We start from the raw sequence: 22,395 nt of genomic DNA on the forward strand, positions 1-22,395 counted from the left end.
TCCTAGGTCGCAGTGGACAAGAAGTAAAGCTGGGCTCATGGTTGATGGATCAGGTACGAAAAGAGGGGGGGGTTGGGGAAAAGCTGGAGGCCTACATGCATTTCAGATCACGCAGGACTCACTCACTCACTCATTCCATAAATGGTGAACATCTGTCTTCCAGGCACTGTTCTCAGTGGTCTGGCTCCCAAGACCAGAACAGTGATCAAAACAAAGTCCCCGCCCTGGTAGAGCTTCCTCCTGGGGGGAGGCAGACGGCAAACGGGGATAATTTCGGACAGTAAGAAAATGTTCAAGAGAAAAATGAAGAAAGGTCAAGGGTCTGAGAGTGATAGCATGAACAGGAAGAGGCGCCCCCGGAGCAGACTCGAGCGTCGTCAGGACACAGCAGTGCACGTGGGCCCGGACCCAGCCCCGGGCAGAGCCCCGGCCACGGCTCGGAGCCAGCCGGGTGAGAGGAGAGAGGCGTGGGGTGTCCGGGCTGCCCCGAGGAATTAGGGTTTGGTTCAGGTGTCGAGGGACCCACACCCACCAATCAGAGGAGTGACGGTCTGCTTTCTGATGGTTCACGCTGGCCGCTGTGCGGGGAGCTGGTTGGCAACGGAGGCCAGGGTTCTGGGGAGCAAGAAGAAGGAGAAACTGGGGCCGGCAGTCGGCCGTTTGGAGTTGAAGGTTTGAGCAGTCGAGTGCTGCTGGGTGAAGGAGCCCAGGCTGTCCCTTTAAGCAGACGCACCCACTCCACAATAGGCATTCTTTTCAGTGGATACAGGCCTGACCCTGACCCCTGGCTTATTCCACACCCTTTCCTGTTTTTGACTCTGCTCCCCACCGGCTTCATTCTCCATTCTCCCCTTTCTTCCTCCCCTCGTCTTTCAGATCTGATGCACATTGCTGTCTGCCGGCCAGCACTTCCTCCAGACCTGAGGTCTTCAGAGCTTTTCGTGGCAGTCTGATTTCCGTCTTCAGAAAATGTCCGTGGAGGCCCAGTATGTAAGACAGGTGAAGTGCAGTGCTCTGCCCACTTACAGCTCTTCTCTGATCCCCCCGGAGCAACCCCGAGGTGCCTCCAGAAAATGCCTAGCCTCCCAGGTCACAGTGTGGAAAAGGCCTGCCCTGAACCGGGATGCTGCTGCCTGCAGCCGGCCGTCCCTGGGGTCACCTCGGGTCATGCTCTCCCAGCTGAGCTGTGCCTCGTTAATCCTTAGGCCCCTCTCGCCGAAGGGAGTGTGGGCACCTGCAGTTACAAAGTGGCGTGCTGAGGGCGCTCAGAACTAGGAGGCAGACATGTCTTCCCTGGCCTTAGCTTTACTTGCTGGCTGTGAGTTTAATTTACTAAATTTGCACGGTAAACATGGATGAGCAATGAGTTGCTGATAAGCCATGAGTTCTGTCTTTTCTTCTCAATAGATTCGTATATTGACCCTCAGTAAGAATGGTAAATTTCTTTTTATCACAAAAGAACATAGATGTATTACAGTTCAGAGTATAACATTGGTGGGGACTCTTTAAGAGAAAACACACCAGTCTAAGAAATTTCAAGTTTGCTTTTGGGCCCGTTAGGGCTGGGCCTTCCGTCCTCTGAGGATTAGTTGGCCCCTCTGCTCTGCACTGGGGGTGCTTTGACAGACAAGGTTAGAGCCGCCTCTGTAAGTTAGTGGATTTTTGTTCTGTGTTTTTGTTTTTATGTTTAATGGAGCTAGTATAACTTTTTTTTTGCTCAGCATGGAGTAGGAACTGGCCAGGATAGAGACTCGGGACCTTCAGGTTTTTCTGATTAAAAGTAAAACCGAGTATTTTCTTCTTCTAGTCAAGTTTCATTTTGACAAATGTCATTAAACTAAGCACTGCTGCATTATAAAAAGGATTTATAAGAAGCAAGGGATGGCCTATTAGGGCCAATACTCAAAAACAAGGTCATCCTAGGCCACAAAATAAGTTTGGCACTTTGGATTTTTTTGAAAAACAGGATATTGCTTACATTAAAATCTGTAGTGTTTCTTCTGAGTTGAGGGTGGCTCTTTAAGCATTAAGATGAAAAATTTCTTTCTTTGGATTGTTTGCTATTAAGAAATTTTTTTAGGGCTAGGGACTTTGCATAATACTGCCAAGTTATCAGACTAATGAGGGTAAGGATTTGGTTATGTTCAGGAATGCATCCTGAGCCAGGAGTCAAACAGTGCCTGCTATGGAACACTTCATAACTCTTTTTTCTTTTTTCTTCCTTTTTTTCTCTTTTATGCTTTAATTTTTATTTATTTGAGTAGCAGTGAGACAAACTACTGGGTTGGCCTAAAGTGCCTTTGGTTTTTAAGTAAAAATAAAAGACACATTCTTCATTTTCACCAGGAACTTCATTGAACAGCATATTCACCCATTTGTTCCACTACCTTCGGCCATTTTTCAGGCAACTTCATGATTCCATCTTCCCAAAACTTTTTATCTTTTTGAGCAAAGAACTGTTCCAGGTGCCTTTTACAGTCTTCCAGGGAATTGAAATTTTTTCCATTAAGAGGATTTTGTAAAGACCTAAATAAATGGAAATCCAAACATGCGATATCTGGTGAATATGGCCGATGAATCAGAACTTCCCAGCCAAGCTGTAACAGCTTTTGCCTGGTCATCAAAGAAACATGAGGTCTTGAGTTATCCTGATGGAAGATTATATGTTTTCTGTCGACTAATTCTGGACGCTTTTCATCAAGTGCTGCTTTCAGTTGGTCTAACTGGGAGCAGTACTAGTTGGAATTAATCGTTTGGTTTTCCAGGAGCTCATAATAGAGGATTCTGTTCCAGTCCCACCATATACACATCACCTTCTTTGGATGAAGACCAGCCTTTGGTGTGGTTGGTGGTGGCTCATGTCGCTTGCCCCATGATCTCTTTCATTCCACATTTTTGTACAGTATCCACTTTTCGTCGCCCATCACAATTTGTTTTTAAAAAGGGAACGTTTTAAAGGAAAAACTAACACACTATTGTAAAACAGTTATACTCCAATAAAGGTGTTAATAAAAAAAAGGGGGGGGGAACGTTTTCATTATGTTTAAGTAGAGGATCGCATGCGGAAATACGGTCAAGAAGGTTTTTTTTGCTTAACTTATGTGGAACCCAAACATCAAAGTGGTGAACACACCGAGCTGGTGCAAATGATTTTCAGCGCTTGATTGGGATATTCTGAGTATGTCGGCTCTCTCCCGCGTCGTATAATGTTGACTGTTCTCAATTAATGTCTCTATTTGATCCTGATCAACTTCAACTGGTCTACCTGACCGTGGAGCATCGTCCAGTGAGAAATCTCCAGCACGAAACTTTGCAAACCACTTTTTACATGTTTGATCAGTCACAGCACCTTCTTCATATGCTGCACAAATCTTTTTTTGCATTTTTGTTGGGTTTTTACCTTTCTTGAGATAATAAAGCGTAACGTGCCGAGAACGTTGCTTTTTTCCTTCCATTTTCAATATTAAAATGGCTACACAAAAATTCACCAATTTTGATATCTTTTTAAAAAATGCACACTGATATGACAGCTGTCACATACAATCTAACAAAATTGTTTTGAATGAAGTTAAAGACAACTAAGTGCTACTAGAGCCACCTTATGGAAAAAAACGAATGAACCTTTTGGCCAACCCAATAATTTCTCACTTTTTGAAAAAAATATCTTTATTGGAGTATAACTGTTTTACAATGGTGTGTTAGTTTCTGCTTTACAACAAAGTGAATCAGTTATACATATATATACGTCCCCATATCTCTTCCCTCTTGCGTCTCCCTCCCTCCCACCCTCCCTATCCCACCCCTTTAGGTGGTCACAAACCACCAAGCTGATCTCCCTGTGCTATGCGGCTGCTTCCCACTAGCTATCCACCCTACGTTTGTCAGTGTGTATATGTCTATGCCACTCTCTCATTTCGTCACATCTTACCTTTCCCCGTCCCCATACCCTCAAGTCCATGCTCTAGTGGGTCTGTGTTTTATTCCCGTCCTATCCCTAGTCTCTTCATGACATTTTTTTTTCTTAGATTCCATATGTATGTGTTAGCATACGGTATTTGTTTTTCTCCTTCTGACTTACTTCACTCTGTATGACAGACCTCCAGGTCTCTCCACCTCATTACAAATAACTCAGTTTCATTTCTTTTAATGGCTGAGTAATGTTCCATTGTATATATGTGCCACATCTTCTTTATCCATTCATCTGTTGATGGACACTTAGGTTGCTTCCATGTCCTGGCTATTGTAAATAGAGCTGCAATGAACATTTTGGTACATGACTCTTTTTGAATTATGGTTTTCTCAGGGTATATGCCCAGTAGTGGGATTGCTGGGTCGTATGGTAGTTCTATTTGTAGTTTTTTAAGGAACCTCCATACTGTTCTCCATAGTGGCTGTATCAATTTACATTCCCACCAACAGTGCAAGAGTGTTCCCTTTTCTCCACACCCTCTCCAGCATTTATTGTTTGTAGATTTTTCGATGATGGCCATTCTCACCGGTGTGAGATGATATCTCATTGTAGTTTTGATTTGCATTTCTCTAATGATTAATGATGTTGAGCATTCTTTCATGTGTTTCTTGGCAATCTGTATATCTTCTTTGGAGAAATGTCTATTTAGGTCTTCTGCCCATTTTTGGATTGGGTTGTTTGTTTTTTTGTTATTGAGCTGCAGGAGCTGCTGGTGTATTTTGGAGATTAATCCTTTGTCAGTTGCTTCATTTGCAACTATTTTCTCCCATTCTGAGGGTTGTCTTTTGGTCTTGTTTATGGTAGGCTTTGCTGTGGAAAAGCTTTTAAGTTTCATTAGGTCCCATTCGTTTATTTTTGTTTTTATTTCCATTTCTCTAGGAGGTGGGTCAAAAAGGATCTTGCTGTGATTTATGTCATAGAGTGTTCTGCCTATGTTTTCCTCTAAGAGTTTGATAGTGTCTGGCCTTACATTTAGGTCTTTAACCCATTTTGAGTTTATTTTTGTGTATGGTGTTAGGGAGTGTTCTAATTTCATACTTTTACATGTACGTGTCCAGTTTTCCCAGCACCACTTATTGAAGAGGCTGTCTTTTCTCCACTGTATATTCTTGCCTCCTTTATCAAAGATAAGGTGACCATATGTGTGTGGGTTTACCTCTGGGCTCTCTATCCTGTTCCATTGATCTATATTTCTGTTTTTGTGCCAGTACCATATTGTCTTGATTACTGTAGCTTTGTAGTATAGTCTGAAGTCAGGGAGCCTGATTCCTCCAGCTCCATTTTTCATTCTCAAGATTGCTTTGGCTCTTCGGGGTCTTTTGTGTTTCCATACAAATTGTGAAATTTTTTTGTTCTAGTTCTGTAAAAAATGCCCATGGTAGTTTGATAGGGATTGCATTGAATCTGTAGATTGCTTTGGGTAGTAGAGTCATTTTCACAATGTTGATTCTTCCAGTCCAAGAACATGGTATATCTCTCCATCTATTTGTATCATCTTTAATTTCTTTCATCAGTGTCATAATTTTCTGCATACAGGCTTTTTGTCTCCTTAGGTAGATTTATTCCTAGATATTTTATTCTTTTTGTTGCAGTGGTAAATGGGAGTGTTTTCTTAATTTCACTCTCAGATTTTTAATCATTAGTGTATAAGAATTCCAGAGATTTCTGTGCATTAATTTTGTATCCTGATGCTTTACCAAATTCATTGATTAGCTCTAGTAGTTTTCTGGTAACATCCTTAGGATTCTCTATGTATAGTATCATGTCATCTGCAAACAGTGACAGCTTTACTTCTTCTTTTCCTATTTGGATTCCTTTTATTTCTTTTTCTTCTCTAATTGCTGTGGCTAGAACTTCCAAAACTGTTGAATAAGAGTGGTGAGAGTGGGCAACCTTGTCTTGTTCCTGATCTTAGTGGAAATGGTTTCAGTTTTTCACCATTGAGAACGATGCTGGCTGTGGGTTTGTCATATATGGCCTTTATTATGTTGAGGAGAATTCCCTCTATGCCTACTTTCTGCAGGGTTTTTGTCATAAATGGGTGTTGAATTTTGTCAAAAGCTTTCTCTGCATATATTGAGATGATCATATGGTTTTTCTCCTTCAGTTTGTTGATATGGTGTATCACGTAGATTGATTTGCTTATATTGAAGAATCCTTGCATTCCTGGAATTAACCCCACTTGATCATGGTGTATGATCCTTTTAATGTGCTGTTGGATTCTGTTTGCTAGTATTTTGTTGAGGATTTTTGCACCTGTGTTCATTCATCAGTGATATTGGCCTGTAGTTTTCTTTCTTTGTGACGTCTTTGTCTGGTTTTGGTATCATGGTGATGGTGGCCTCGTAGAAAGAGTTTGGAAGTGTTCCTCCCTCTGCTATCTTTTGGAAGAGTTTGAGAAGGATAGGTGTTAGCTCTTCTCTAAATGTTTGATAGAATTCACCTGTGAAGGCATCTGGTCCTGGGCTTTTGTTTGTTGGAAGATTTTTAATCACAGTTTCAATGTCAGTGCTTGTGATTGGTCTGCTCATATTTTCTATTTCTTCCTGGTTCTCATAACTAGTTTTTCCAGTGAATGAAGGAACCATCTTTTATATAACTTGGAAATAACATTGTCTGGTTACGTACAAGATAGCATCAGGATTGAACTGGGGGAGACTTCGTGGAAGTTCTTCATAACAGTGAAGTTTGTTATGTATATTCATAACAATGAATGAATATCAGTATTCATTCATCTTTAAATGAATAGAGCCAGGAGCACAGCTGTAAGCTTACTTTTGAGTCAGCCAGCTGTCAAGTCTGTTTAGTGACATGCCAGTTTAAAGTGGGGATAGCAACATGGCATCTGTTTATTTAGTTCAAGTAGCTGCACTAAGATGAGATGAGATACACAGAGTGGAAGAAAACACATAAAGATTATATATCTGATAATGTACTTGTATCCAGAATTTATACAGAACTCTTACAACTCAGTGGTAAAAAGGACAAATGACTCAATTAAAAAATGGGCAAATGATCTGAATAGACACCCCCCCAGAGAAGACTTACGGATGCCTCGAAAGCACTGAAACGGTGCTCAGCAGCACCCGTCACAGGGCTGTGCAAATCAAAACCACAGGAGATGGCACCCGCAGCCACTCCTTGGCTGTCATCAAAGATTGGTAACGACAAGTGTTAGCCAGCATTTGGAGGAGTTGGAACCTTTATACATTGCCACTGGGAATGTATAAGGGGGCAGCCACTTTGGAAAACAGCTTGTCAGTTCTTTAAAAGGTTAAAAACATCAAGTTACCATGGGTTACTCAGCCATTCCATTCTTAGGTATATACCCCAAAGAAATTAAAACATACATTCACACAAACACTTGTACGTGAATGTTTATCACAGCATTATTCCTAATAGTTAAAAAGTAGAGGCAGCCCAGATGTCCATCACGTGATGACTAGATAAACAAAATGTAGTATATCCACACAACGGAATATTATTCAGCAAGAAAAAAGGAGTGAAGTGCTGACATATGCTGCAACATGGATGAATCTCAAAATGTTGTAATACATTGTATGATTCCATTTGTGTGAAATGTCCAGAATGGGCCATTGCTTAGGGACAGAAGCAGGTGAGTAGGCTGGGGGCATTGGAGGCAGGGGGATGGGGAGTGACTCCTGATGGGCAGGGAGCTGCTTTTCAGGGTGACGCAAACAGTCTAAAATGGCTTGTGCCGATGGTTGCACAGCTCTGTGAAGATACGAAAATCAATGAATAGTGTACTTTAAAAGGGTGAGTTGTATAGTAGGTGAGTTATAGCTCAGTAAAGCTGTTAAAAAAAGAATATATGAGGATATGTAGGGATAGACCTTAAGCTATTTGAGAAGATCCTAGTAATATTATAGTTTGACTGTAAGGCTTTTATTTTATTTTATTTTATTTTTTTAATCTTTATTGGAGTATAATTGTTTTACAATAGTGTGTTAGTTTTTCCTTTACAACAAACTGAATCAGTTATACATATACATATGTTCCCATATCTCTTCCCTCTTGCATCACCCTCTCTCCCACCCTCCCTATCCCACCCCTCTAGGTGGTCACAAAGCACAGAGGTGATCTCCCTGTGCTATGCAGCAGCTTCCCACTAGCTATCTAATTTACATTTGATAGTGTGTTATGTCCCTGCCACTCTCTCACTTCGTCTCAGCCCACCCTTCCCCCTCCCCATATCCTCAAGTCCATGCTCGAGTAAGTCTGTGTTTTATTCCCATCCTACCACTAATCTCTTCATGATATTTTTTCCCCTTAGAGTCCATATATATGTGTTAGCATACGGTATTTGTTTTTCTCCTTCTGACTTACTTCACTCTGTATGACAGACTCCAGGTCCATCCACCTCATTATAAATAACTCAGTTTCATTTCTTTTTATGGCTGAGTAATATTCCATTGTATATATGTGCCACATCTTCTTTATCCCTTCATCTGTTGATGGACACTTAGGTTGCTTCCATGTCCTGGCTATTGTAAATACAGCTGCAATGAACATTTTGGTACATGAGTCTTTCTGAATTATGGTTTTCTCAGGGTATATGCCCAGTAGTGGGATTGCTGGGTCGTATGGTAGTTCTATTTGTAGTTTTTTAAGGAACCTCCATACTGTTCTCCATAGCGGCTGTATCAATTTACATTCCCACCAGCAGTGCAAGAGGGTTCCCTTTTCTCCACACCCTCTCCAGCATTTATTGTTTCTAGAGTTTTTGATGATGGCCAATCTGACCGGTGTGAGATGATATCTCATTGTAGTTTTGATTTGCATTTCTCTAATGATTAATGAGGTTGAGCATTCTTTCATGTGTTTGTTAGCAATCTGTATATCTTCTTTGGAGAAATGTCTATTTAGTTCTTCTGCCCATTTTTGGATTGGGTTGTTTATTTTTTTGTTATTGAGCTGCATGAGTTGCTTATAAATTTTGGAAATTAATCCTTTGTCAGTTGCTTCATTTGCAACTATTTTCTCCCATTCTGAGGGTTGTCTTTTGGTCTTGTTTATGGTATCCTTTGCTGTGCAAAAGCTTTTAAGTTTTATTAGGTCCCATTTGTTTATTTGTGTTTTTATTTCCATTTCTCTAGGAGATGGGTCAAAAAGGATCTTGCTGTGATTTATGTCGTATAGTGTTCTGCCTATGTTTTCCTCTAAGAGTTTGATAGTGTCTGGCCTTACATTTAGGTCTTTAACCCATTTTGAGTTTATTTTTGTGTGTGGTGTTAGGGAGTGATCTAATTTCATACTTTTACATGTAGCTGTCCAGTTTTCCCAGCACTACTTATTGAAGAGGCTGTCTTTTCTCCACTGTATATCCTTCCCTCCTTTATCAAAGATAAGGTGACCATATGTGTGTGGGTTTACCTCTGGGCTCTCTATCCTGTTCCATTGATCTATATTTCTGTTTTTGTGCCAGTACCATATTGTCTTGATTACTGTAGCCTTGTAGTAGAGTCTGAAGTCAGGGAGCCTAATTCCTCCAGCTCCATTTCTCGTTCTCAAGATTGCTTTGGCTATTCGGGGTCTTTTGTGTTTCCATACAAATTGTGAAATTTTTTGTTCTAGTTCTGTAAAAAATGCCAGTGGTAATTTGATAGGGATTGCATTGAATCGGTAGATGGCTTTGGGTAGTAGAGTCATTTTCACAATGTTGATTCTTCCAATCCAAGAACATGGTATATTTCTCCACCTATTTGTATCATCTTTAATTTCTTTCATCAGTGTCTTATAGTTTTCTGCATACAAGTCTTTTGTCTCCTTAGGTAGGTTTATTCCTAGATATTTTATTCTTTTTGTTGCAGTGGTAAATGGGAGTGTTTTCTTAATTTCACTCTCAGATTTTTCATCATTAGTGCATAAGAATGCCAGAGATTTCTGTGCATTAATTTTGTATCCTGCAACTTTACCAAATTCATTGATTAGCTCTAGTAGTTTTCTGGTAGCATCCTTAGGATTCTCTATGTATAGTATCATGTCATCTGCAAACAGTGACAGCTTTACTTCTTCTTTTCCTATTTGGATTCCTTTTATTTCTTTTTCTTCTCTGATTGCTGTGGCTAGAACTTCCAAAACTATGTTGAATAAGAGTGGTGAGAGTGGGCAACCTTGTCTTGTTCCTGATCTTAGTGGAAATGGTTTCAGTTTTTCACCATTGAGAACGATGCTAGCTGTGGGTTTGTCGTATATGGCCTTTATTATGTTGAGGAAAGTTCCCTGTATGCCTACTTTCTGCAAGGTTTTTATCATAAATGAGTGTTGAATTTTGTCAAAAGCTTTCTCTGCATCTATTGAGATGATCATATGGTTTTTCTCCTTCAGTTTGTTGATATGGTGTATCACGTTGATTGATTTGCGTATATTGAAGAATCCTTGCATTGCTGGAATAAACCCCACTTGATCATGGTGTATGATCCTTTTAATGTGCTGTTGGATTCTGTTTGCTAATATTTTGTTGAGGATTTTTGCATCTATGTTCATCAGTGATATTGGCCTGTAGTTTTCTTTCTTTGTGACGTCTTTGTCTGGTTTTGGTATCAGGGTGATGTTGGCCTCATAGAATGAGTTTGGGAGTGTTCCTCCCTCTGCTATCTGTTGGAAGAGTTTGAGAAGGATAGGTGTTAGCTCTTCTCTAAATGTTTGATAGAATTCGCCTGTGAAGCCATCTGGTCCTGGGCTTTTGTTTGGTGGAAGATTTTTAATCACAGTTTCAATTTCAGTGCTTGTGATTGGTCTGTTCAAATTTTCTATTTCTTCCTGGTTCAGTCTCGGCAGGTTGTGCATTTCTAAGAATTTGTCCATTTCTTCCAGGTTGTCCATTTTATTGGCATACAGTTGCTTGTAGTAATCTCTAATAATCTTTTGTATTTCTGCAGTGTCAGTTGTTACATCTCCTTTTTCATTTCTAATTCTATTGATTTGAGTCTTCTCCCTTTTATTCTTGATGAGTCTGGCTAATGGTTTATCAATTTTATTTATCTTCTCAAAGAACCAGCTTTTAGTTTTATTGATCTTTGCTATTGTTTCCTTCACTTCTTTTTCATTTATTTCTGATCTGATCTTTATGATTTCTTTCCTTCTGCTAAATTTGGGGTTTTTTGTTCTTCTTTCTCTAATTGCTTTAAGTGCAAAGTTAGGTTGTTTATTCGAGATGTTTCCTGTTTCTTAAGGTATGATTGTATTGCTATAAACTTGCCTCTTAGAACTGCTTTTGCTGTATCCCATAGGTTTTGGGTCGTTGTGTCTCCATTGTCATTTGTTTCTAAGTATTTTTTGATTTCCTCTTTGATTTCTTCAGTGATCACTTCGTTATTAAGTAGTGTATTGTTTAGCCTCCATGTGTTTGTATTTTTTACAGATCTTTTCCTATAATTGATATCTAGTCTCATAGCATTGTGGTCGGAAAAGATACTTGATACGATTTCAATTTTCTTAAATTTGCCAAGGCTAGATTTGTGACCCAATATATGATCGATCCTGGAGAATGTTCCATGAGCACTTGAGAAAACTGTGTATTCTGTTGTTTTTGGATGGAATGTCCTATAAATATCAATTAAGTCCATCTTGTGTAATGTATCATTTAAAGCTTGTGTTTCCTTATTTATTTTCATTTTGGATGATCTGTCCATTGGTGAAAGTGGGGTGTTAAAGTCCCCCATTATAATTGTGTTACTGTCGATTTCCCCTTTTAAGGCTGTTAGTATTTGCCTTATGTATTGAGGTGCTCCTATGTTGGGTGCATAAATATTTACAATTGTTATATCTTTTTCATGGATCGATCCCTTGATCATTATGTAGTGTCCTTCTTTGTCTCTTGTAATAGTCTTTATTTTAAAGTCTATTTTGTCTGATATGAGAATTGCTACTCCAGCTTTCTTCTGATTTCCATTTGCATGGAATATCTTTTTCCATCCCCTTACTTTCAGTCTGTATGTGTCCCTAGGTCTGAAGTGGGTCTCTTGTAGACAGCATATATATGGGTCTTGTTTTTGTATCCATTCAGCCAGTCTGTGTCTTTTGGTGGGAGCATTTAATCCATTTACATTTAAGGTAATTATCGATATGTATGTTCCTATTACCATTTACTTAATTGTTTCGGGTTGTTCTTGTAGGTCTTTTCCTTCTCTTGTGTTTCTTGCCTAGAGAAGTTCCTTTAGGATTTGTTGTAGAGCTGGTTTGGTGGTGCTGAACTCTCTCAGCTTTTGCTTGTCTGTAAAGGTTTTAATTTCTCCATCAAATCTGAATGAGATCCTTGCTGGGTAGAGTAATCTTGGTTGTAGGTTTTTTTCCTTCATCACTTTAAATATGTCCTGCCACTCCCTTCTGGCTTGTAGAGTTTCTGCTGAAAGATCAGATGTTAATCTTATGGGGATTCCCTTGTGTGTTATTTGTTGTTTTTCCCTTGCTGCTTTTAATATGTTTTCTTTGTATTTATTTTTTGACAGTTTGATTATTATGTGTCTTGGCGTGTTTCTCTTTGGGTTTATCCTGTATGGAACTCTCTGTGCTTCCTGGACTTGATTGACTATTTCCTTTCCTATATTAGGGAAGTTTTCAACTATAATCTCTTCAAATATTTTCTCAGTCCCTTTCTTTTTCTCTTCTTCTTCTGGGACCCCTATAATTCGAATGTTGGTGCGTTTAATGTTGTCCCAGAGGTCTCTGAGACTGTCTTCAGTTCTTTTCATTCTTTTTTCTTTCTTCTGCTCTGCAGTAGTTATTTCCACTATTTTATCTTCCAGGTCACTTATCCGTCCTTCTGCCTCAGTTATTCTGCTATTGATCCCATCTAGAGTATTTTTAATTTCATTTATTGTGTTGCTCATCGTTTCTTGCTTCCTCTTTATTTCTTCTAGGTCCCTGTTAACTGTTTCTTGCAAATTGTCTATTCTATTTACAAGATTTCGCATCATCTTCACCATCATTATTCTAAATTCTCTTTCAGGTAGATTGGCTATTACCTCTTCATCTGTTAGGTCTGGTGTGTTTTTATCTTGCTCCTTCATCTGTTGTGTGTTTTTCTGTCTTCTCATTTTGCTTATCTTACTGTGTTTGGGGTCTCCTTTTTGCACGCTGCAGGTTCCTAGTTCCTGTTGTTTTTGGTGGCTGTCCCCAGTGGCTAAGGTTGGTTCAGTGGGTTGAGTAGATTCCCTGGTTGGGGGGGCTAGTGCCTCTGTTCTGGTGGATGAGGCTGGATCTTGTCTTTCTGATGGGCAGGTCCTCGTCTGGTGGTGTGTTTGGGGATGTTGGTTACCTTATTATGATTTTAGGCAGCCTCTCTGCTAATGGATGGGGCTGTAGACCTGTCTTGCTCTTTGTTGGGGATAGGGTGTCCAGCACTGTTCTTTGCTGGTCCTTGATTGAAGCTGGGTCTTGGTGTTGAGATGGAGATCTCTGGGAGATTTTCGCCGTCTGATATTACGTGGAGCTCGGAGGTCTCTTGTGGACTAGTGTCTTGAGGTTGGTTCTCCCACCTCAGGGACACCGCCCTGGTGCCTGGCTGGGGCGCCAAGAACCTTTAATCCACACGGCTCAAAATAAAAGGCAGAATAAATAGAAAGGAAAGAAAAGGAAGGAAGGAGGGAGGGAGGGAAGGAAGGAAGAAAGGAAGGAAGAAATGAAGGAAGGAAGCAAGAAAGGAAGGAAGGAAGGTGCAGAGGAAGAAAGGGAGGAAGGAAGAGAGGAAGGGAGGAAAGAAGGGGGGAAGGAAGGGAGAAAGGAGGGAAGGAGGGAAGAAAGGAAGGAAGAAAGGAAGAAAGAAAGGGAGAAGACAGAGTAGTGTAAAGTATAGTTATTAAAATAAAAAATAATTATTAAGAAGAAAAATTTCCTTTTAAAAAAAAAAAAAACAAAACAGAAAAATGGGTCGGTCTAACCCTAGGACAAATGGTGAAAGCAAAGCTATACAGACAAAATCTCACACAGCAGCACACACATACACACTCACAAAAAGAAAAAAAAAGGGAAAATAATAGTATATCTTGCTCCCAAAGTCCACCTCCTCAACTTGGGATGATTCGTTGTTTATTCAGGTTTTCAACAGCTGCAGGGCACTTAAAGTTGATTGTGGAGCTTTAATCCGCCGCTTCTGAGGCTGCTGGGAGAGACCTCCCCCTCTCCTCTCTGTTCGCACAGCTCCTGGGGTTCAGCTTTGGACTTGGTCCCGCCTCTGCGTGTAGGTTGTCCGAGTGCGACTGCCCTTCGCTCAGACAGGACGATGTTAAAGGAGCAGTTGATTCGGGGGCTCCAGCTCACTCAGGCTGGGGGGAGGGAGTGGCACGGGGGCGGGGCGAGTCCGCGACGTCAGAGGCCGACGTGACGCTGCACAGGCCCAAGGCGCGCCGTGCGTTCTCCCGGGGAAGCTGTCCCTGGGTCCCGGGACCCCGGCAGAGGCGGGCCGCACGGGCTCCCGGGAGGGCGGGTGTGGAGAGTGGCCTGTGCTCACACACAGGCCTCTTGGTGGCGGCAGCAGCAACCTTAGCGTCCGACACCCGTCTCTACTGTCCGTGCCGACAGACGCGGCTCGCGCCCGTTTCTGGAGCTCCTCTACGCGGTGCTCTTAATCCCCTCACCTCACACCCGAGGAAGCAAAGAGGCAAGAAAAAGTCTCTTGTCTCTTCGGCAGCTCCGCGCCCGGTTCTAGGGCTCCTTCAAGCGGCGCACTTAATCCCCTCTCCTCGCGCCCAGGCAGCAAAGAGGGAGGAAAAGGTCTCTTGCCTCTTCGGCAGCTCCAGACTTCTCCCGGACTCCCTCCCGGCCAGCCGTGGCGCACTAGCCCCCTTCAAGCTGTCTTCACACTGCCAACTCCAGCCCTTTCCCCGGGATCCGACTGAAGCCCGAGCCTCAGCTCCCGGCCCCGCCCGCCCCGGCGGGCGAGCAGACGAGCCTCTCGGGCTGGTGAGTGCCGATCGGCACCGATCCTCTGCGGGAATCTCTCCGCTTTGCCCTCCGCACCCCTGTGGCCGAGCTGTCCTCCGCGGCTCCGGAGCTTCCCCCTCCGGCGCCCGCAGTCTCCGCCCGCGAAGGGGCCTCTAGTGTGTGGGAGTCTTTCCTCCTTCACGGCTCCCTCCCACTGGCGTAGGTCCCGTCCCTATTCTTTTGTCCCTGTTTATTCTTTTTTCTTTTGCCCTACCCAGATATGTGGGGAGTTTCTTGCCTTTTTGGAGGTCTGAGGTCTTCTGCCAGCGTGCGGTGGGTGTTCTGTAGGAGAAGTTCCACGTGTAGATGTATTTCTGATGTCTCTGTGAGGAGGAAGGAGATCTCCGCGTCTTACTCTTCCGCCATCTTTAAGCCGTCTCCAAGGCTTTTAAATAGTAGCAGATTGACTTAGATATTTTTCCTTGCTTGCAGGCCTGTGATTTTATGCCATGACTCACCTTTATAAGGCTATAACTCAGCAGTATAAAATATTGAAAATGTTGAAACATAAAATGAAAACTGCTTGGCTTACTATTTTTATTTAATAGGATTTTCTGAATCAGTTAATTAGCGATAAGTAGAATGTGTCATTAAGACGTTAGATTTTAGAATCATAAAATTTTAGAGCTGGAAGAAACTTTAGAAGTCATCTATTTGAGGCTCCTTCGTATTGTTTTGTAAGTGAGAAAACGGAGTCCTGCAGAGGTTAAATATGACATCTTAGGTCACAGAGTTGACTAAACTCTAGAACGGAGTCAGTGTTCTTCAGGTTGATTACTATTGGTTTTAGTGCTATTAATAGTATTAGCGCTGACAGTATCAATAGCAGCTGTTTAAATGCTTCCTATATACCTGGCATCCTGTCAGGTACTTTATGTGTGCTATCCTGGCTAATCTGCACAGCAGTGTATGGATGATTTGTTTTACCTGTGTATGAGTTTCCTGTTGCTGCTGTTACAAATGAACAAAACCGTCATGCCTTGAAATAGCACAAATTTATTATCTTACAGTTCTGGAGGTCAGAAGCCCAAAATGGGTCTTACTGAGAGCTGGTAGGGCTGCATTCCTTTCTGGAAGCTTCAGTAGAGATGGTTTTCTTGTCTGTTCCATCTTCTATAGGCCGCCCACACTTCCTTTGCTCCTGGCCTCCTTCCAGTGTCAGCAGTGGCAGATTGAGTCTTTTGGACGCTCTTTCTCCGGTTCTGCCTCTTCTTCGTCCCTCTTCTCCCGTTCAGGACCCACCTCAGTCATCCAGGACGCTCTCGTCTTAAGGTCGGCTGACTGGCACTTGCGGTCTTGATTCCCCCTTGTCACGTAACCTCTACCATATTCACAGATTTCAGGGACTAGGACGTGGACATCCTTGGGGGAGGGGTAATTATTTTGCCTCCTACAGTCTATTAATTAGAGAGATCGAGGTCCAGAGAGGTTAGCTAAGTTGTCCAGGGTCGCAACGTTAGTAAATGAAAGAGCTCATAGTTTAATAACGCAGGTCTGTTATTTAGCATATCTTTCGCAACGATGAGATCTTTTCCACAAAAGCCATTTGATTCTTGTCTGGAAGAGTAAGTAGGATGGTTGGCGGTATTCAGATGGTAAGTAGCTGTTTCTTCTTCAAGTAAAATCACATTTACTTTAATGATATCAAGAAATAGGCTATATTACTATGAAGCAATTAAAAGCATGGCAGAGAATTATATTTATTGATGTGGGAAAGTGTTTGACTCCTTGACACTTTCAGTTCAGTAAACCCCCCGCCGCCCCATTTCTCTCTATTCATGAGTTCCCTGAGGTCATCAGTTCCTTCCTTATCCAGGCTTCTGCCCCAGTTCCAGTTACTGTCCTGCAGATTCCCCCCCCGTCCCTTTGCACCCCTTTGATCTCCTGCCTGGCAAACGCTCAGGACTGGCTGAGCCCAACTACCTGCGTGTTGGTTTCACGTTGTTAATGGGACGCACACTCTGCAGCCTCAGAATTGCCAGTAGCCTCCCCGGGTGCCTTTAATCTCACTCCCCACAGCACCCCACCTCCCGGCTTTCAGCCCTCTCACCCCTCCCGTGTTACCTGGCATCTCAGCAGTTCTCCGCGCGACTGACCACAGTTGCCCATTGCTTGCTTTCGGGAACCCTCTGCACTTGGCCTTTGTCACACCCCCCTTTCCTGGCTCTCCTTTTTGCCGTCTGGCTGGTCCTTTTCAGTCTTCTGTGTTGGCTCCTCCGCTTCTGCCTGGCTGCTCAGTGAGGAGCTCCTCAAGGTGTGGTCCTCTTTTTCTCCCCTCACCCTTCTGATTTTAAATATGATCTGTTTGAGTAAGTCTCCCGTGCTTACGTCTCTCGGCCACGCTCTCTCAGCCTCGGCACTGGTGACACTTGGGGCTGGATGACAGTTTGTTGCAGGGCTGTCTTGTGCATTTTTGCAGGATGTTCAGCAGCGTCTCTGGCCTCTACCCACTAGATGCTAGTAAGTGTGACAACCGGAAGTGTCACCACTCATTGCTGAGTATCTCCTGGGGGGCAAAATCACCCCCAGTGGAGACCCACTTATCAAGCCTGAAGCTCCCTTCTGAGGGTCTAAGGATCTAAGGTCTGAGGGTCTAAGGATCTAAGGTCTGAGGGTCTAAGGATCTAAGGTCTGAGGTCTAAGGATCTAAGGTCTAAGGTCTAAGGATCTAAGGTCTGAGGTCTAAGGATCTAAGGTCTAAGGTCTAAGGATCTAAGGTCTGAGGTCTAAGGATCTAAGGTCTGAGGGTCTAAGGATAACACCTTTTGGCAGCTCCGTCTGTCTCCTAACAAATTTAACAGACCCAAAGTGGACTCTTCTTCTTTCTCCCGATTTACTGCCCTCCAGCTTTCCTCATTTCAGATCATGCGTGACCTTGCAGGGCACTGGAGGTACTTCGGCTTTTATTCTGAGTGAACTAGGGAGCTGTCAGAGAGTTTGGGGCTAAGAAATGATAGGCTCTCATTTAGGTCAGGTCTTTGTTGAGAACAGACTGTAAGTCGGACGGTTGAAGCAGGAAGACTAGTTAAAAATACACGGCGGTGATCCAGGTGAGAAGGTGGGAGGAGCTTGTACCAGGGCAGTGGTAGAGGAGGCGGTAAGGAACGGTATCTTTGGTTTACGCCTTAAATATAGGCATCCCTGAGAAGAGGAATGCGTGGTGTCATCATGGGGTTAACATCTTTGTGTGATTCGTTTATCGAGTATTTTCCAAGATCTTGAAGGCAGCAGGATTTGGTGGACCAGAGTGAGAAGAGAGGAGCCAAAGCCAGGACCTTGTGGGGACGTTCCTTGAACGAATGCAGGCCAGGTTGGGTGGTGAAATGAGAGACCGCATGGGGAGAGGGTAAGCAGGGCGTCCAGTACCGCCAGGCCCACCTCACAGCCTTCTCCTGGGCTGGCCCTCCCACTCTGAAACAAGTGCCTGTGCCAGGGCACGTAGAACCAGCGGAGGGCAGGGGGCGTGTCCTCACCAGACCTTGGGAGCAGGTCGTTCGGGCTGTAAGGCTCTCAGCCGAAGTGGGGTGGCGGTCGGCATTTGGGGTGGGGAGGCTGTTGTCACCCAGGGCGGCCGTGCACGTTGTGGAGCATTGAGGATCTCTGGCCCCTCACTGAGAGCGGCGTGTGTGCTCCCTCACCGTGACGCCTAAACCGCGCCCCTGCCCTCTAAGCTCCACATTCCCGCGGGGGTCAGGCACGCTCGGCTGCAAACCACCACAGACTAAGCCCCTTGTATTTGTTTAATTTGGTAACTTATTTTCATGAATGCTTCCCTTTTTTAAAGAATGGGAGTATAGTTGATTTACAGTGTTGTGTTAGTTTCACATGTATAGCACAGTGATTCAGTTATATATATATTATATATACATATGTATAACGTATATATATCCTTTTTTAAGATTTTTTTTTTGATATGGACCCTTTTTAAAGTCTTTATTGAGTTTGTTACAGTATTGCTTCTGTTTTGGTTTTTCGGCCGTGGGGCGTGTGAGATCTTAGCTCTCTGACCAGGGATCGAACCTGCACCCCCTGCATTGGAAGGCGAGGTCTTAACCACTGGACCGCCAGGGAAGTCCCTATATATCTATTCTTTTTCAGATTCTTTTCCCTTATAGGTTATTACAAAATATTGAGTAGAGTTCCCTGTGCTATACAGTAGGACCTTATTGGTTGGTTATCTGTTTTATACAGAGTAGTGTATGTATGTTAACCCCAGACTCCTGATTTACCCCTTCTCCCCGCCCCCCCCGTAACCGTACATTTGTTTTCTATGTCTGAGGGTCCATTTCTGTTTTGTAAATAAGTTCGTTTGCATCTTTTTTTTTTAGATTCCACATATAAGCAATATATGATATTTGTCTTTGTCTGACTTACTTCACTCAGTATGACAATCTCTAGGTCCATCCATGTTGCTGCAAATGGCATGATTTCTTCTATTTTATGGCGGAGTATTGTTCCATTGTATATACGTACTACATCTTCTTTATCCATTCATCTGTCGATGGACATTTAGGTTGCTTCCGTGTCCTGGCTATCGTCAATAGTTCTACAGTGAACAGTGGGGTGCATGCATCTTTTCAAATTATAGTTTTCTCCAGATATGTGCCCAGGAGTGGGCTTGCAGGATCGTTTGGTCGCTCTAGTTTTAGTTTTTTAAGGAACCTCCATACTGTTCTCCGTCATGGCTGCACCAGTTTACATTCCCACCAGCAGTGTAGCAGGCTCCTTAAGCCCATTTTTCAATTTGAAAATTGTCTTCCATAACATGAAGTCAGACGGCTATGGCATGGCAGACCCTTAAAGAAAACCTAGATGTTTGATTTCTAGTTTTAGGGGCTTAGAAAGTATAGCAGTGAATATTGCCACCAGTACTTTAAAATTAGCATCCCTTAAATGTTTTCTGTCCCCAATATGTACCTTAAAATATTCATTCTTAACTCTTCTGTAGAGGGTGTGGGTGTCTCAGGGCCGTCTCTAAAGATAGTGCACAGGACACCTGTCCCAGCTGCTGCCTTCCCAGCCTTGTAGTGCGAGGGAATTTGATTAGCAAAGGGGTGGGAGTAGGATCGGAAGAGGAAGGCTGGTGGCTATGTGTGAATGTTTATGCACATCATGTCTTCATCAGGTCTAGCTGGTATCCAGAGCGAGGTATTTTTACAATCGCATTTTAGACAAAGTAGTAGAAAATAGAATGTACTGCTCATCAGATTTGTGAAAGTTTGATAACTCAGAATTTGGAGCAATGAAAAACTCACCAAAGAAAAGATCATCAGTTTGAATATATAAAATTGAAGACTTGTTCACAATGGAAAAATAACATAACAGACTGGGGGAAATGCTCATATCAAGTGTGACTGAGGGTGAATGTCTGTAATACCGGAGGAGTTCTCTCAAACTTAATGAGGAAACAACTGCCAGGATATAGGACACAGGTGGATAGAGAATTTTAGCAGGTAAGGAATACAATTAGCGATAAAGGTGGGTAATCAAAGAAGTGCATTTTAAATCAGCCTTGGGTTCCCCCTTCTGTTCTCTCAGAAGTACCGGAAATTAAGATAGTTCCCAGTTCCAGCGAGGTTCTAAGGGATTGGGGCCATTTTCTGTTTTCTGTTTCTTGTGCTGTAGCTACCCCCAGCCACTGCCTTTGTCTCAGCATGACATATGACTCTTCTGCCTCGTCCATATTGCGTCTTTCACCTCTTCCTCGTGGGCTCTGGCTTCTCTCGAGAGCAGCAACCGTATAGGAGCAGGGCATCCCACCCGGCCCGGCGCGGCTGCCGAGCCACTCTCTGAGTTGACTCGGCACCATACTGTGGTCTTGGGTGTATGAGTCAACCCCTGCCACCTGTCCGGGGGGTTCCTGGAGTTAGGGGTGGGCGCCTGTGCCTCAGAGCCTGGCGCACAGAAGCTGTTCAACAACATGGTCTCTCTGAGACTTCATAGCTGTACGGCTGAACGTCTCTTCGGAAATTCTGCCTGGAGCCAGCGGTTAGAGGAATGAGATGGAGTAAGAGGCCACTGCAGTGTTCCAAACACGAGGCGGGGCTTACATCAAGGCGGTGATGGGAAGGGGCATATCGGGGACAGTTCCCTGTGTAGACTCAGTGACAGAGTTGATGTGTAGGGGTGGGGAGACGAGGAGTTGGAGATCGATGCGTCTTAAATTTTAGTGTGCATATGGATCGCCTGGTCCTGATTCAGCAGGCCTGGGGTAGGGCACTGTTGGTCCATGGACCAGTCTTTAAGTAGCATGGCTGAGATAACTTGAGTGTCAGGCTCCAGTGCCTAGATGATGATGTCTGTATCAGAAATGGGAGACACAGGAGAGAAGTAAGGCTGGGGAGGACCTGGGAGACGGGGTGAAGTCCTTGTGGGACATTCACGTTGAAAATTAGAGACAGCTGGACACTTGGATCTTCAACTCAAGAGAAAATCAGGCCTAGAGATACAAATTTGGGAATCAGCCCTTCACCAGTTAAAGTAAGTAAAAGCCACAGAATGAATGACATTACCTGCAAGAAAGAGATAAAGGTATTATTAGAAAATATGCTTATTCCTGCTTGTGAGAATTTTAATGTTCCATTCAAGTGACTTTATAAACCAGCAGTGTGGAGGGAATTGGAAAGGTGAGCCTCCTGCTTATGAACAAGCTGCAGGTATAAATTCAGAAGTGAAGTCTTCTTTGGAAAACCCCTTGAGTCCTTGGTAATGACCATAGATCAGGTTAAGTATGCCATAGATCAAGTTTAAAAAGCATTGGAGTACCTTCTCTCATGAAAGTTCACGCGTACAAAGAAATACGTATTAAACATCTTCAAAAGCCAGCTACTCTTCTGATCTCTGGGCTTAAGATAACGAACAGAATGTATCCCCAAGACGGCAGAGATTATGGGGGAGGCTGGCAAAGTGGGTTCCGGGCCGTGTGATGCGTACTGTGGTGCGGACGTGTGGCAGGGCCCACGGCTCAGTGTGGGGACAGGGACAGCTTTCCTGTGGAAGCAGCACTTAAACCGAGGCCGGAAGTCCGAGCGGAGGTGACCGCGAGGAGGACGGCAAGGGCGTGGCGGCGACGACTGGAGGGGAGAAGGCCCTGCAGGTTGGAGGAGGGCGGGATGGCTGGACCACAGAGTGTGGGGAGGCAGGGTTGTGAGGGATGAGGCCGCAGAAGGGACCAGAGTCCACGATGAGGCCCTTTCCCCTGGGACCCGGTGGAGGTGGAGGGAGAAAGCGATGTACTTTCCAAAGGAAAAAAGTATTATTCTGCCTGGGGGTTGTTCAAACAATAATCCTATGCACATGGTTTCATAAGGCCTTTATGGACCGGGCTCGTAATGGAATAACTCACAGTCACATTGTTTCTGTAGGAAAATGTTTGGGGGCTTCGAAAACGTACAGTTTAACTTCCAAAAGAATTTTTTTGCACCATTTGGGGACTGCTTGGACAGGCATACAGCTCTAGTGCGTTTCGTTATTTGTGCTCC

General features: G+C 43.4%; 1 protein-coding gene across 45 annotated transcripts in view; it reads left to right on the forward strand.

Annotated features, from left to right (window-relative positions):
- Positions 1-22,395, forward strand: part of ZNF438 (zinc finger protein 438) — a 221,383-nt gene that overhangs the window by 14,271 nt on the left and 184,717 nt on the right. For 16 of the 45 annotated variants that reach the window (XR_010839937.1, XR_010839923.1, XR_010839924.1 and 13 more), the window contains exon 2: positions 877-986. The exons of 19 other annotated variants lie outside the window; for them this stretch is intronic. The gene's annotated coding sequence lies outside the window, so the exon portion shown is untranslated. Of the gene's footprint in view, positions 1-32; positions 54-163; positions 452-876; positions 1,000-1,627; positions 1,647-16,088; positions 16,187-22,395 lie in introns of those variants that run through there. 10 more of the 45 variants (XR_010839936.1, XR_010839954.1, XR_010839945.1 and 7 more) reach the window with 5 other exon arrangements.

The sequence above is a fragment of the Kogia breviceps genome, chromosome 3 (genome assembly GCF_026419965.1).
Source record: "Kogia breviceps isolate mKogBre1 chromosome 3, mKogBre1 haplotype 1, whole genome shotgun sequence".
In the NCBI taxonomy this organism is placed as follows: domain Eukaryota; kingdom Metazoa; phylum Chordata; class Mammalia; order Artiodactyla; family Physeteridae; genus Kogia; species Kogia breviceps.